Here is a 14,936-nt window from a genome sequence, read left to right on the forward strand (position 1 = left end):
TCTGATGAGAAAAATATTTTTAATCAAGAACTGGAATTAAAAGAGAACATAATATTCATAGCAAAGGGAGTTTGACATAAACCATGACTCCACCTTGAGTTGGGATTTTGTAACAGAGAGATTCTAGTGCATGGTAACATATGATTATAGGTTCATTTAAGGTAAACCTTATTACTAATTGGGTGGCCATGGCATGCTATGCTAGGTGTTAACCATGGTCTATGAGGTTCATAAAATGATTTAGAGAAATCATTTATGGTAAGAAAGAGTTCTGATGAAATTAAGAGTTGATATTATGTCTCATTGCCAATTAGTGATGAGCCTAGTAAGTCACACACATACACAAGTTATCACCTAATTAAATATGATTTAATTAATTAATTAAAGAGTTTAATTGATTAATTAAATAGGTTTGGTTTGCAATTAGATTGCAAAGTCCCTAGCATGACTTGAAACCAAATCTAGATTATTGGATGTGTAGTATAAGTTAAATTTATATTTAAAGTGTTTAAATATGAATTTAATTAATGAGAAATTAATTAATAAAGATTAATTAATTAATTTATATTTGATAAAAATTGATTAGAAGAAGAGAAATAATTATTTTGGGTTGAGAACTCAAAATTAAGACACAGGGGCATTTTGGTCATTTCACAGAGTGACATATGGCACCATGAAATAGTGACACATGGGATTACACATAAGCTTGCCAAATATTTTTAATCATGTAAGATGATTAATATTAAGATTAAATATAGGTTTCACACTTGGCACAATGTGATTGGGTCACTTAAACCTAAAGCTAATCAAATGGTGACTTGTGGCAAGGGTTTAATGTGTTAACCTAGCTATATAAGTGTTGTTATGAAAAAAGAAAAGCAACCAGCAGCCACTCCTCCTTTGTCACGCCATTTTGAGGCTCTCCATCTATTCTTCTTCATCTCTCATCAATGCAAAGAGAGTAGCCATCAATCTCTTGAATTAAGAATACTAGAAATTGTTTCTAGTGTCCTGTTTACATCTTTAATATCTTAAAAAGCAGCACTTGAATTTCTAATTAATAGAAAAAGCTTTAGAAGCTGTTCAAGGGCTACCATAGGTGTTCTTGGTGTGGACAAGCTAGAGGGACAACATTTGGTGTCCTGAAGACGCAACTCAAAGGCGCAAATACACTGCAGTGCATCAAGAGGTTAGTGTATTTGTTCTTGATTTAATCTAGGGTTCTAAAATCAATCTGATTAATTTAAAAATCTTAAATGGCAAATAAAGATCCAAAAATATATTAAAAGAGTTTTAATATGTTGTTTATCATTGAAATCAAATAGATAAAAATAAATCTTGCATGATGCATGTGATCCTAGATGAAAATTTTTGAATTCAATGGTATAAACTTGTGTTTTTCACGCTTCCGTTCCTTCAACTTATTTATCCCAAAAATTAATTTTGAGTGTATTTAACTTTTGACTAAAAGTTCATAGGCTTATATAAACTTTTATTCTTATTTCTTTATACTACATATTATCAATACATATGCAATATTTGAAGCTCAAAATAGCACCCCTTTTTTTTAAATTATATTAGTATTGAACTATTATTCTAAAAAAATTACAGAACTAATTAAGCCAACCTAATTTCAAATCATTTAAGAAGTTAAAATTCAAAGATGCCATATAAGTATTGTTACAAAAACTATTCATAATGACAAGCTTCTACAGAAAATTTATTAGCGTAAAAGTTGGGTTTCAAACTGAAATACTTAGCAATATGTGTAATTTTGTTTTTTATAGGAGAACATAACTTCTTTCAAGTAGATGGGGGATGTGAGGAGAATGTTAGCCATAGGATTAAAGCCGAATGGTTGAAGTGGGGACGTGCCACAGGAGTTTTATGTAATCGCAAGATTCCCAATAAGTTAAAAGAAAAATTTTATCGTACAGCCATACAATCGGCCATGTTTATATGGTAGTGAGTGTTGGGTACTGAAGGAGTCATATGTGTCTAAGCTAAGAGTTGCGGATATGAGAATGTTAAGGTGGATGAGTAGTCATACTAGACTAGATAAAGTCCGTAATGAGAATATTAGAGAAAAGGTAGGAGTGGTGCCGATTGAGGATAAATTGAGAGAAGAGAGATTGAGGTGGTTTGGCCATGTGAAGCGTAGATATACATAGGCTCTAGTTAGACAAGTAGAACACATTAGGTTAGAGGATAGAAAGAAAAGAAGGGGTAGGTCTAAACTAACTTGGAGGAGAGTAGTACAACATGACCTAGAAGCATTACACATTTCCGAAGATTTAACCCAAAATCGTTTAGAGTGGATAAAGAGAATCCATATAGCTGACCCCAAATTTTTGAGATAAAGGCTTAGATGAGTTGAGTTGAGTATAGGAGAACATAACTTGCACGGATAGCTAGTTTAATCGAATTGATTATGATTTGAATATGTATGATCACTCCAATTTTGCTTATCAAAATATGGAATCTTTAATTTAACTCACTAATATTTAATATGATAATCTAGCTAATTTTCATACACCGTTCTTAAATTTTAGGATTGTTTAAGTATCATTCTTAAATTTTAGTTTATATCATAAAAATACTCAAATTACGATGATAAATTATATCAACCATCCTTGACCTTAGAGGGTTATTTTATTTTTATCCTTAAATTTTAATTTGTTACAATAAAATCACTCAACTTTAATTTTGTTTCAGAAAAGTTGTTCTAACCGGTAATAGTAAGTTTTCAAGTTAAAAGAATAAAATTACCCTTTTGCTCCTTTCTCTCAAAAATAAAATTACCATTTTATATCTTTTCCATTCTCTTTCTTTAATAATTATTTTTCAATAAAATTATTTTATTTTATTTATTGATACAATTATTAATTATATATTATCTATTAATTCTTATGTGTATATGTATAGGAGGAAGGGGGATATTAAGTTTGTTAAAATTGGGCTTCATTTTTTAAATTAATTATAATTATAATTTATTATTTAAATTAATTTTAAAGTTTATATAAATTTAAAATTCTTATTTTTAGAGTTTATATAAATTTAAAATTCTTAATTCTACTTAATATCAGTTAAAATTTAATGAAAGGCTCCAACTCCAATAATCTTATTGTAATGAGCTTTTAAATTATCTTGTGTGAATTTTATAAAGTAAATTTAAATAACGGCTCTTTAATCATTGAAGATTGAAAAAAAAAAATTAAATATAAAATTTTATAAGAAATAATTAATTAAAATAAAAATAAATAAGTAAAAAATAAAAAACATATATATTTTAATCGAATTGATTATGATTTGAATATGTATGATCACTCCAATTTTGCTTATCAAAATATGGAATCTTTAATTTAACTCACTAATATTTAATATGATAATCTAGCTAATTTTCATACACCGTTCTTAAATTTTAGGATTGTTTAAGTATCATTCTTAAATTTTAGTTTATATCATAAAAATACTCAAATTACGATGATAAATTATATCAACCATCCTTGACCTTAGAGGGTTATTTTATTTTTATCCTTAAATTTTAATTTGTTACAATAAAATCACTCAACTTTAATTTTGTTTCAGAAAAGTTGTTCTAACCGGTAATAGTAAGTTTTCAAGTTAAAAGAATAAAATTACCCTTTTGCTCCTTTCTCTCAAAAATAAAATTACCATTTTATATCTTTTCTATTCTCTTTCTTTAATTTTTCAATAAAATTATTTTATTTTATTTATTGATACAATTATTAATTATATATTTGATGCATACATTTTGCATAATCATTTAGGTTTAATTTCATAGCCATTTTTATTTGATTATTAATCATTTTTAGCTAATTTCATTAGTTAATTAGTTAGTTTTTCATAGTTGTCAATTTTGGATTAATTTATAATTTTTACTTTGTTTTGTAGGAAAAATGGTGTTTTTGAAGGACTGAAGAGAATTTTGCCATTGAGGAGTGTCTCCTATAGCCAAAGATGTCAAAAACAAGTTTTCAAGCTGAAATATGCATGGACCAAACTGTGCATAACTTGCCGCATAAGCTATGCAGATCTGCATAAGGAGAAAGATCACTGTTCCAGAACCAGCCGAAATGTGCATAAGGAGACTGCATAGCTTATGCACATTCTCGCCTCCCTTATGCACCTTCACGGAATTGTGCATAGCCTATGCACCAAGTCATGCAGTTTCGCATAAGTGAACCAGAATCAGCCGAAAACTGCATAAGGGACTGCATAACTTATGCAGTCCACTTATGCAGTCCCATAAAGAGTTCATTAATGAGCTGGCAGAAGATTCCCTCAGATAATTCCTCCTAGAACATACCATTTTAGGGCTCCATGTCAGAAAAAAAAGGATATAAATAGTCTCATTTCCCATTTTAGAAGAGACAAGGAGCAGAAAAGGAAAGGAGAGTAGAGGCAGAATTTGAAGAGTCACTTTCACCTTCCACACCATTTTCAACCAAGATTTGCAGATTTCTTTCTTCCCTTATATTTTTCTATACTTCTAGTGTTTAATTTCTTATTTCTTAGCTTAGATTAAAGCGTTATTTCCATTTAAACTCATCATATCTTGTAAGCATTATGGATAGTGAGTAGTTTACTTTTGATTCTGGAGTAAGGGTTGTAATATTTGAGATGTTTTGTGGATTTTGATTGGGTAATCTATATTTTGTGGTCTTAATGAGTTTTATTCATTTCTTGTATGCTTAATGACTTGCTTAGTGTAGGATCCCATTAAGTGATGTTCTTAATCCATGGTTGAAGCACCGAAAGGAGAAGGCCTTGAGATAGATAATCAAGAAATTGGACTTAATTAACTTAGACCTAGAAATAGGCTAAGGATTAAGAGGATTCACAGATTAATTAAAGCACTTAATGGGTCTTAATTAATTCTAACTCCACGAAAGTAGGATTAGTTTGATTAAGGCACTCTTTGTCTCACTCGAAAGGGAATTCAAAGGATTTAAGAATTAATCTCCTTAAAACCCATAAGTTTCATAAGATTGGATAACTAATTTAAAATCCCAAAATAGCTCGAATATGAAATCCCGAACTCCGGAATCGCCTTTTTACCATTGTTAATTTCTAATCAAATTTAATTACTTGCCATTTTGAATATTGCCATATTTGAACTTGCTTATTTCAATTTGATGCAATCTTAGTTTAATTAATACATTGTCGAAGAGAATATTAATTTTGCATATTTAGATTTCATACTCCATTACCCATCAATTCATTACTTCAATTTCAAAAATACTTCAATTTACTCAACTTTTTATATCAAAAATTCAATCATTAACACAACTCCTCGTGGGATCGATATCTTTTCTATACTACTTGTACGACCCGTGCACTTGCGGTAGGGATGCATCAAGTTTTTGGCGCCGTTGCCGGGGAGTTGTTTGTTTAAGATTGAATTCTTGATTATTTTAGTTGTTTATAGTTCTATTTTTGTTATATTTTCATTTTGTGTTTGTTTGTTCTTTTTTTCAGGTACTTTTAACCTTTTATGAGAAGAGCTAGAAGCACAAGTGACACATCCTTATTGTTCAATCCTGAAATTGAGAAATTTTGTAAAGCCAACAAGAAAGAAACCAGAAGAAGGAAAGAAGCTTTGAGAGAAACTGAATTAGAAGCAGACATGGCTGATGAAAGAATTAGAATTGGTGTTGGTAATGCTGGAAATGGTCAAAACAATGAAAATGAAGCCCAAGGTGAAGAAGTTGTTAATGCTAATCTGCCTAGGGGAAGTATGATGGATCATGCTTTTCCACGTTTTGATGACTTGAGAGAGAGCATAGCAAGACCAAGGATTGATGCAAATAGCTACAAGATGGATTTTGGAGTTCTTCAAATGATTCAGAATTCTCAATTTGGAGGACATCCTTCTGAAAATCCACACACACATCTGAAGAAGTTTGCTATGATCTGTGACATGCAAAAACAACCTGGAGTGTCTGATGATGCAGCAAGATTGAAGCTATTCCCGTTCTCTTTGAAAGATAGAGCATTGGATTGGCTTGATTCTTTACCTCACAACTCCATTACAAATTGGGAGCAACTCACTGATGCATTTCTTGCACAATATTTTCCACCTGGAAAAACTCAAGAATTGAGGAATCAAATGACAACTTTCAGACCAAGAGAAGATGAAACGCTATATGAGTCATGGATGAGATGGAAGGAATTAGAGAGACAATGCCCACATCATGCCATTCCGAAATGGATAATAAACCAGAATTTTTACACCAATGTCACTCCTGCAATTAGAGGGATTATTGATGCTCAAACAGGAGGAGAATTTATTATGAAGCATGAAGATGAAGCTTATGAGCTATTGGAGAAAATTGCAAAGAATACTCATCTTTGGAGTAGTCCAAGAGGACCAGCTCCAACTCAAAAGAGGCAAGCTGCTGGGATGTATGATCTTGATCCGTTCAACATGATTAATGCAAAGTTTGATGCACTTACAAATGTCCTTGCTAAGAAGATGGAAGATCTGAGTATGTTGGTTAGTTCATCATCATCAGCTGGAAGTTCACAACAAGTGGCTTATGCAGAGGAAACTACCAGCTGTGGAGTAGATTATGGAGAACAAGCAGCATATGTTGGTAATTATGGAAACAAACAAATGGGGAATTCTTATTCTCAAACTTACAATCCAAATTGGAGGAATCATCCCAACTTTTCATGGGGAAATCAGCAAAATCAAGTTCAAAATCAGAATTTTCAACCACATCAGCAACAAGGAGTTCCATATCAGCAAAATAGGCAACTATTGCCTAATTTTCAGCAGAAAAATATGAACCCTCCACCAAAACAGCAAGAACGAAATCCCACCACTGAAGCTTTATTACAACAGATTCTTGCTAACCAAAATAAGCATGATGAGGAGATGAGAGAGATGAAAGCAAGGCTGGAACAGATGCAGACACATAACAGAATGCTAGAAAACCAGATTGCACAACAAGCATCTTCCTCAGGTGCTACATCTTTTGGAAAACTTCCAAGTCAACCAGAAAACCCAAGAGAGCAGTGTCAAGCTATTACTTTAAGAAGTGGAAAAGTTATAAATAATGAGAAGAGTGAAAACAGTGAGAAGAGAAAAAATGAGAAAGAAACTGATGAGAGTGAAAAACAAGAGAGTGCATAAAAATGTAAAGAGGAATTTGAAGAGAAGGAAGAGAAATATATACCTCCTGAACCCTACAAGCCACAACTTCCCTTCCCACAAAGATTTCACAAAGCCAAACTTGATAAGCAATTTGGGAAGTTCTTAGAGGTTTTGAAGAAGCTATACATAAATGTGCCTTTTGTTGACGCTCTTTCACAAATGCCCTCTTATGCAAAATTCTTGAAAGAAATTCTCTCAAACAAGAGGAAACTTGAAGATGATGAAACTGTAGCTTTGACAGAAGAATGTAGTGCTATCCTTCAAAGGAAACTTCCCCCAAAGCTCAAAGATCCAGGGAGTTTTTCAATTCCATGCCACATTGGGGAATCATGTTCTACAAAAGCTTTATGTGATTTAGGGGCTAGTGTTAGCCTTATGCCCCTTTCCATTTATGAGAAGCTCAATATGGGAGATCTTAAGCCAACCCACATTTCTCTTCAGTTAGCTGACAGATCAATCAAGTATCCTGAAGGGATTTTGGAGAATGTGCCTCTGAAGGTTGGGAAGTTCTATATACCTGTTGACTTTATCATCTTGGACATGGAGGAAGATTTTAATATCCCAATTATCTTGGGAAGACCCTTTCTAGCTACAGCAGGAGCATTGATTGATGTTAAGGGAGAAAAGCTGACTCTTAGGGTTGGTGAAGAGCAATTGGTTTTCAATATTAATAACACTATGAAGAAACATCATTCTGAAGCTAATACTTGCTTGAGAGTTGATATCATTGATGAGCTGGTTGAAGAACACATCAGAAAGAAATATCCAGAAGATCCACTTGAAAATTGTTTGGTTCATGGAGGAGGCATAGACTATGACAACCCTCATGTAGCTACATATGCTCAACATCTAGAGGGTAGTCCACCATTCATTTCTGCTCCAGTTTTTCAACTCACACAAAAGGAAAAAGTCGAATTTAAGCAACCATCATTCAAGGAAGAAGATGCACCTAAGGTAGAACTTAAGCAACTTCCTTCTCAGCTCAGGTATGAATTTCTTGGCACCAATAACACTTATCCAGTAATTGTAAATGCAAATTTGAGTACTTTAGAGGCTGATAAGTTGTTAAGAGTGTTGAGGCAATTTAGGAAAGTTTTGGGATACACCATAGATGACATTAAGGGAATAAGCCCACACTTTTGCATGCATAGAATCAGTTTGGAAGAAAATTGTAAACCATCTATTGAACATCAGAGGAGGTTGAACCCAAATATGAAAGAAGTTGTTAAAAAGGAAATTTTGAAGTTGCTTGATGCAGGGATCATATATCCCATCTCAGACAGTACTTGGGTGAGCCCAGTACATGTTGTCCCAAAAAAGGGTGGAATGACAGTGGTCAAAAATGAAAATAATGAATTAATTCCCACCAGAACGGTGACTAGTTGGCGAATGTGCATAGATTATAGAAAACTAAATGTTGCCACTAGAAAAGATCATTTTCCACTTCCCTTCATTGATCAGATGTTAGAAAGACTGGCTAGGCATTCTTACTTTTGCTATTTAGATGGATATTCAGGTTTTTTTCAAATCCCTATCCATCCAAATGATCAAGAGAAAACCACTTTTACTTGTCCATATGGAACCTTTGCTTATAGGAGGATGCCATTTGGGTTATGTAATGCACCAGCCACTTTTTAAAGGTGCATGATGGCAATCTTCTCAGAATTCATTGAAGACATAATGGAGGTTTTTATGGACAATTTTTCTGTTTATAGATCTTCATTTGATATATGCTTGGCTAACCTTTCTAAAGTTTTGCAGCGATGTGCAGATACTGACCTTGTGTTAAACTGGGAAAAGTGTCATTTCATGGTTCAGGAAGAGATAGTGCTTGGACATTTGGTGTCTAACAGAGGAATAGAGGTTGATAAAGCCAAAGTTGAAGTGATAGAGAAGATGGCTCCTCCTACCAATGTGAAAGAAATTCGAAGTTTCCTAGGACATGCCGGGTTCTACAGACGCTTTATCAAGGATTTTTCTAAAATAGCTAAACCTTTGTCTAATTTGTTAAGTAATGACACACCATTTGTATTTGACCAAGAGTGTTTGGATGCCTTTTGCAGGTTGAAGCAAGCTCTTATCACTGCACCAATCATACAACCACCTGATTGGAGCCTACCTTTTGAAATTATGTGTGATGCTAGCAACTATGCAATTTGGGCTATTCTTGGTCAAAGAAAGGACAAAAAGGCTTATGCTATTTATTATGCTAGTAGAACACTAGATGAGGCTCAAACAAATTATGCAACAACTGAAAAGGAATTTTTAGCAATTGTCTTTGCATTGGAAAAGTTCAGACCTTACATTATTGACTCAAAGGTGGTTATATTTTCAGATCATGCAGCCATCAGGTATTTGCTCCGTAAAAAGGAGGCTAAACCTAGGCTCATTAGGTGGATTCTGATGTTACAAGAGTTTGATTTGGAGATTAGAGATAAGAAGGGAGCTGAAAATGTAGTTGCTGATAATCTTAGTAGGTTGAAATTGGATGATGAAGAATTGGATGAAATCCCTATTGATGAGTTTTTCTTGGATGAACAACTTTTCTCTTTTGTTGCTAAACTACCTTGGTATGCAGACTTTGTGAATTATCTATCTTGTGGAGTTTCACCTCTAGGTATGACATGGCAACAAAAGAAAAAGTTTTTGCATAAGGTGAAGTTTTATAGATGGGACGATCCTTTACTTTTCAGGAGATGCTGTGATGGTCTAATTAGAAGATGTATTCCTGAAGAGGAGGTACAGAGTATTATGCATCATTGCCATGCTTCTGATTATGGAGGACATTTTGGAGTCTCTAAAACAGCTAGTAAAATTTTGCAAGCTGGTTTCTTTTGGCCAAATCTTTTTAAGGATGTGAGGAAATTTGTGTCGAATTGTGATAAATGTCAAAGGAGTGGAAATTTGTCAAAAAGAGATCAAATGCCCCTAAATAATATTCTTGAAGTGGAATTGTTTGATGTTTGGGGAATAGATTTTATGGGGCCATTCCCTCCTTCATATGGTAATAGATACATCTTAGTTGGAGTTGACTATGTGTCAAAGTGGGTGGAAGCTATTGCAACTCCAACTAATGATGCTAGAGTGGTAGTGAAATTTTTGAAGAAATTTGTCTTGAGTAGATTTGGAGCTCCTAGGGCTATAATTAGTGATGGGGGTTCCCATTTTTGTAATAAGCAATTTGAGAGCCTAATGAGGAAGTATGGTGTAGTGCACAAGATAGCTACCCCATACCACCCTCAAACTTCAGGACAAGTTGAAATTTCTAACAGAGAGCTCAAACATATTTTGGAGAAAACAGTGAACAATTCTCGGAAAGATTGGTCTATCAAATTAGATGATGCTTTATGGGCATATAGGACTGCCTACAAAACCCCTATAGGAACTACTCCCTTTAGGTTGGTGTACGGTAAGTCTTGTCATTTACCTGTGGAGCTAGAACATAGAGCATATTGGGCCATTCAAACCTTGAATTTTGATCTTAAGCAAGCTGGTGAGAAAAGGTTGTTACAACTTAATGAGCTTGAGGAATTGAGGATGGATGCTTATGAAAGTGCCCGTATTTACAAAGAAAGAACTAAAGTTTGGCATGATAAGCATCTGAGGAAAAAGGAATTCAAAGAAGGTGATTTAGTTTTGTTGTTCAACTCAAGATTGAAATTGTTCCCTGGAAAACTCAAGTCAAGGTGGACTGGTCCATATAAAATTTCTAAGGTTTTCCCTTATGGAGCAATAGAAATTTGGAGTGAAAAATCTGGGAATTTTAAGGTCAATGGGCATAGATTGAAACATTACATAACTGGAGACCCAATAATAGGAGCAAGCTGTTACAAGCTCTCCAATCCCTCACCTCTTTTCAGTGAAATTCATGAAAAGTCCAGCTAAGGACTATAAATTAGCCCTCTTGGGAGGCATCCCAAGTCCTTTTATTTTACTTTTGCTAATTTACTTTCATTTTCATTGATTTTGTTTTTATCTTAAATCTCCCCAAATTCAATTTTTGACATTGTTAAATCTTGTCCCTTGTAGATGTAATTCAATGAAGAAAGGCTGGTGAACTGTTGGGGAAGTGATTCTTAACTTGAAAATTTTGTCCTTCAAAAGAACTGATTGGTTTCTTTGTATAACTGTCACGGGAGTGCAATCACTGTATATGCAGAGGCAAAGTGCAATCTGCAGCAGATAGATTCTGTCCTTGAGCTGCTATCTGGTTTATGCAGAGCAAAAAAAAAAAAGGAATCTGCAGCAAAAAGGGTGTTTGCAGCAGATGGCTTATGTTCTTGGTGAGGTTGGGTGTGTAACTTTTAAGTATATGTGCCTTTAATGTTAATATGGTGGTAAGTTGGTCATCTTTGTAGTTTTGAGATTATTTGGGTTGTAGGATTCAAGGTAGAAATATTGCATTCTCTTGGCAAAACTTGGAGAGTTCATTTCTCATTTGTGGTTAGATGCAACTTTATGCAGATTTTATGGAGTTTTATGTGCTAAATGTTGATTTGCAGAATTTGAGTCAAAATGGCATAGTTCTCAAAGGTCTTTTATGTAGGATCCATTTTTACATGCTTGTGTGATGCATTTTTGATGAACTTTGTATATATTGATGTGTTTTTGGTGAAAATTTCTCATGGTTTATACTTCATGGAATTATATTTCTTCATTCTAGGGTATTTTTCACACTTGCAAATCATGTTCCATTGCAATCTTAACCTTGTTGAATTGTGCATAAGCAACTGCATAGCTTATGCAATCCTGCATAACCACAATTCTTGCCATTTTTCATCTTTATTGCAAGTGCATAAGGAGAGTGCATAGCTTATGCAACTCTGCATAGCCTAATTTTGTCAAATTTCACATCTTTAGAAACCTGCATAAGCAGAGTGCATGACCTATGCACATTTGCATAACTTCACATTCTTCATTTTCTCTCTCTGCCAAAGTCTGCATAAGTAGAGTGCATAGCTTATGCACTTCTGCATGACCAGAAATCAGAAAATTTCACACTTGCCAAGAGGTGCATAAGCAATGTGCATAGCTTATGCACTTCTGCATAACCAAAGACTCTGAATTTCAAAACCCACCGAAGAGTGCATAAGCAGAGTGCATAGCTTATGCACACCTGCGTGACCACCAACCCAAATTCCAAAAATTGCCGAAGAGTGCATGAGCAGAGTGCATGACCTATGCACTTCTGCATGACCCGATTCTCTGAAAAACCAATTCTGCCGAGAGATGCATAAGGGGAGTGCATGACTTATGCACTCCCGCATGACCTCAGTCCTCAAAATTTTAAAAGTCACTGAAACATGCATAAGGAAGGTGCATGACTTATGCACAACTGCATAACCACCAACCCAAGATTTCAATACCTGCCGAACAGTGCATAAAGACAGTGCATGACCTATGCACTTGTGCATAAGCTATTTCTCTGAAGTTCAAATCATTCTGAAACATGTATAAAAGAGTGCACAGGTTATGCATAAATCATTTTCCCCTTATGCAGTCTTTTACAAACCGATTCAAATTCCTTTTTGGCAAACAAAATTCCCACCTCCACTTCCCGACTCTTCTACCCACGACCGTCCTTCAACCTCCATTCCTTCCGGCATTTTCACCGTCTCTCTCCCTTCTTCTCCATTAGAAACCCCACTGCATAAACCCTAAACTTCCCCCTACATTTTCATTTCCTCCCTTATCTCTCCATCCTCTCCATCGGCAATGGAGTCCCCTCCCCATTCCCGTCCAGCTTCTCCACTCGAAGTCTCGCCATTGTCAACGATACCCCCCACTCCCAATTCTCCTCCACAAGCGACACCCCCACCACCTCCCCCAACCACGTACAAATGTAAAATCCGGTCAAAATCTGTGCGACCCATGTCCTCTGCCCCTCCTCTGTCCAAACGCAAAGAACCACCCACCCCATTGTCGGAACCACCACCCAAAAAGCCAAAAGCTCCAGCCTCCACACCCTCCTCCAGCAAAAAGACAATTTCGGTAGCTTCACATGTATCAAAGCTACCTTGGCCTCTTCCTGATACAATTCAAAAAGCAGCTTTTAAGCGACTTAAGGATAGAAGGGTACAACCCACTAGGTATATATCTGCTGATTCTCTGCAATCTCTTGGTTTATTTGACAATGTAGTTGCATATCTTGACGGTATGGGTTGGATGGAATTTGTGCATAAACAAGAGATAGTTTATCCATCTCTAGTTTTGGAGTTTATTTCTTCATTCTCTGCTACCCTTAAATTGCATGATGTAGACCATAAACCAATTATGAAATTTAGATGCTTGGGGCAAAATAGAGAGCTCTCATTGGACCAATTTCATAGCATTTTTGGTTTTGCAATTGATGGGTTATTTAGAGTACCACATACTGGCGTAGAGGTAGCCAACAAGGGCATTTGGAATGCTGCCCAATTTTGGAGAATCATCACAAACCAACCTCAAACTTTCTCTGCTGGAAGATCAAAAACATCCCAAATACTTGACCCTGCACTTAGGTTTGTTCATAGGCTGATTGCTAGCACCATATTGGGCGGAGGACTAGTTCAGTCTTTGTGGGGAAATATGAACTATTTATGTTATGGTGTGCATTTCACAAAGTTAAGGTTTCTCCTGGTTATTTCTTCTGTGAGCATGTGCTGCATATTGCCACCAAATCCATAGGTGACATTGTTTTGGGAGGGCTCATCACTGTCATAGCCAAGCATTTTGGTTTTAATCCTGCAGAGCACTCAATACCAGCACTTGTGGACACTTTATATTTTGATACTGCACACTTAACCAAAACAGGGTTCAATTTGTCATATTTTGATCTCGCCCAACTGCAGCAGCCAGAGCCCATTGCACAACCAGAAACCCAACCTTTCCCATCAGTCCCACAGCACCCTACTACACCTACCCCACCCCCTCCACCTGCACAGGAGACCCCAGCAGCCTCTGCTCAGCCCGTACCTCCTACAGCTGAACCTTCCTCATCCACAGCCCCTCCTGCATTCAACACTAAAGCCTCATTCACCTATCTTGAAAGGCTTAGTGATGATATCTACTTTGTGGATAGGAAACTTGACACTGGTCTTGATACACTCAAGGATCGTCATGATCACCTATTTGACCTTGTCATGGAAACCAGGGACAAGCAGAAAGAATTGAAGGAGATGGTGAAGCAACTCATGATCTTTTTGGGCATGCCACCCCCACCTCCATCACCTCCTCCAAAGACCATCATTTCGACAATGGCGTGACCCACTACCTTTATAGCAACATCTTTGGACAAGGGCAAAACAATAGAACTAGATTAGCTTCTGTTTTACTTTTGTTCAATCTTGTAGGACCTTTTCTTTGTAAATATGTTCAAACATTTATAGTTTGTTTTGAATTATGTTTGTTTGTTTTGAATTAGTTTGTTTTAAATTCTGTTTTTCTTGAAGTTTTATTGGATAGCTATTACATTAGTCTTCTTTGATTTTCATTGCACTTATTACCCTTTTGTACATATTTGCCCATACTCTGTATATATTTTAATGCTTCTACTGCTGGTTGTGCATTTCCCCTTGCCAATCCTCATGCAGCAACTTTTGTATACACTGCATAGGCTATGAATTTCCTTATGCAAATATTTTGCATAGCCTGTGCAACCCTTTCTGCTACTTATGCAGAACTGCACAGATTGTATTCCCCTTATGCAACTGTCCTGCATGGCCTGTGCAACCCTTTCTGCTACTTATGCAGAACTGCACGGCTTATGCACCCT

At 35.5% G+C, this 14,936-nt stretch overlaps 1 non-coding gene across 1 annotated transcript; it reads right to left on the reverse strand.

The window, feature by feature from the left end:
- Window positions 1-6,118: 6,118 nt before the first annotated feature.
- Window positions 6,119-6,225, reverse strand: LOC131170964 (small nucleolar RNA R71). Its single transcript, XR_009141724.1, has one exon. It is a non-coding gene; the product is annotated as a small nucleolar RNA R71 (small nucleolar RNA).
- Window positions 6,226-14,936: the final 8,711 nt, after the last annotated feature.

Source organism: Hevea brasiliensis, chromosome 11 (genome assembly GCF_030052815.1).
Source record: "Hevea brasiliensis isolate MT/VB/25A 57/8 chromosome 11, ASM3005281v1, whole genome shotgun sequence".
Lineage (NCBI taxonomy): Eukaryota > Viridiplantae > Streptophyta > Magnoliopsida > Malpighiales > Euphorbiaceae > Hevea > Hevea brasiliensis.